Here is a 2051-nt window from a genome sequence, read left to right as displayed (position 1 = left end):
CTGGCCGGTATTTCTTGTGTGGGGGTTGCTGCCAGGTTGGGGGTGCCACAGCAACCCGCCCTTGCCATGAACGCAGAGCGGCATCCCGAGGGGTGCGGGGGGGTGTCTGCCGCCTGGTTGCCTCCCTGCCGGCTTCATCCCCGCTGCCCTGGTGGGAGTCGGAGGGCTCAGTCAGCAGCTGCTGGACAAAGCTGAGTTTTCTGGCCCAGCTTCTCCTCCTCCTCCTCCTCCGGACGGCTCCATTTAAGATCTGGCTTCCCCCATGTTGTTTATTCTGCCCTTCTGCTGGAAGCTGCCTGCCATGGCCCAGGGAAGGGAGTTTAACCCGTGGCCAGAGCTGGGTGTCTTTGCCAGAGCTACTGGGGCCAGTTTTGTGAATGGCAGATGTGTGTGTGTCCCTGCTCTGCCCGTTCTCCGACCTGTTGAAAGCAGTGTCTGCTCCAACCAGAAAAAAAAAAAAACCAACAAACCAACAAACAACCCAACAACCTAGCACTGCAGCCGTGCCAACAGTGCATCTCCTACGTACGGTGCCGATGTGGCCATGCGGCGCTCTCTGCCTGGGCATTCAGGCTGTTTCGGCAGCATGGGCGCTGAGCTGGCCACTCTTGGGAAGAGCTAGGAGCACTCCCTGCCACCCTCAGATGTTTTTAATTTGTCCTAACAGAGGTGAAATCACATCTCACATCTAAAGTACTTTTAGGATGGTGCACATTGTGCTGTCTGTTCTGATTTGGTAGTAAATGATGTCTTTCTGTTTATAGTTTGTTTTATTCCTTGTTTTGAGTCTCTGACGCAGATTGTTCAGGGCCGTTGATCCAGGCTGGTTTTCGCTTTGTTCCTGTGGTTTCGCTCAGCAGTGCTGCAGGAGGGACGCCGGGCAGTGCTGCTCTGCTGCTGGATTCTGGGGTGGCCCTGAGGAAAGGGGCTTTGGGAAATCCTTTCCTGAGTCTAGCTGAAGCTTGAGTGATCTTCTGTCAGTAGAGTTGCCATGGCACTTGCGTCACTTGGCAAGTTCACTAACTTTTCTTGGGTTCACCTTAGTTTCTGCTCTGTATGAGATTGCCAGCAAGCATTTAATTCCTGCAGCCTTTGCTCCTGTTGCCTCTTCCTGTTGTTCTGTCTGTCACAAAGTGGTTTGTCAGACGGCTGTCTAGTGAACGAGAGAGGCTTCCAGAGATGGTCACCTCTCAGGGCAATCGGAAACTGGAGAGGGGTGTGACCTAACATTTTGAAGCTGGATGGAACTAGGAACTTGAATTTATTGTGTTTGTGTTGGCACATGTCAGATCAGCTCCCTTTGCATTCTGTTGATACCAGGAAGGGTCATGAATCTTTAGTCTCATAGTAGGTTTTCACCTGTAAACACTTCTGCATGCTTCTACCTGCATCTGCTTTTGTCCCTTTAAAACCGACAGCTGCGTCTCTTGCTTTGTAGTCAATGATATTCTTTTGTAGTCCAGTTCATCTGCATTTGTCTCATTCATTCTCCCTCTCTCTCTGTTTTGGATAGTTAAATAATCTAATAATCTGTTGAGCAGAAGATTAACCAGGTGCATATTCCTGTCCTAAAGAATACGGTGCAGGAGAGAAAGGCAGAAGTGTCTCATCAGGACATGAGTAGAAGTGCAACGCGGTTGCCAGTTTCGGCCCTGTTTGGCAGTGGTGTTAGCTGTGGTGGCTCAGTGCTTTTGGCTCAAACTCGGTGCAAAGGTTGCCTGTCGTTCTGGCTTGGTTCTGCCTGTGCCTTTGGTTGGACTGGGGTCTGCGTGGTTGGCTGGCCTGTGGCTTAATGCCTTGTCCGCTTTGGGAAGATTTTGAGCTGTTGGACAGATGGGACTGAGAGCGGGGTTGGCAGTTGGTTGGCTTTGGGCTCTTGTATGATGTCGTTAGTGCAAGGAATATGGCTATTTTTTTGGCTTATCCCTGTTCAATCCAGGTACATCAGCCTCCAAGAAAGGGAGAAGTCTAAAGGCAGCATCCTCCCCAGCAAGTTTTATTCTAGGCGTCTGTTTGTCTTATGTCCACTCTAGAAGTGGTGCCTGTGAAGA

Source organism: Charadrius vociferus, unplaced genomic scaffold (genome assembly GCF_000708025.1).
Source record: "Charadrius vociferus isolate BGI_N301 unplaced genomic scaffold, ASM70802v2 scaffold550, whole genome shotgun sequence".
Taxonomy (NCBI): domain Eukaryota; kingdom Metazoa; phylum Chordata; class Aves; order Charadriiformes; family Charadriidae; genus Charadrius; species Charadrius vociferus.
The sequence above is the reverse complement of the archived record's forward strand: the minus strand, read 5'-3'. Positions refer to the sequence as shown.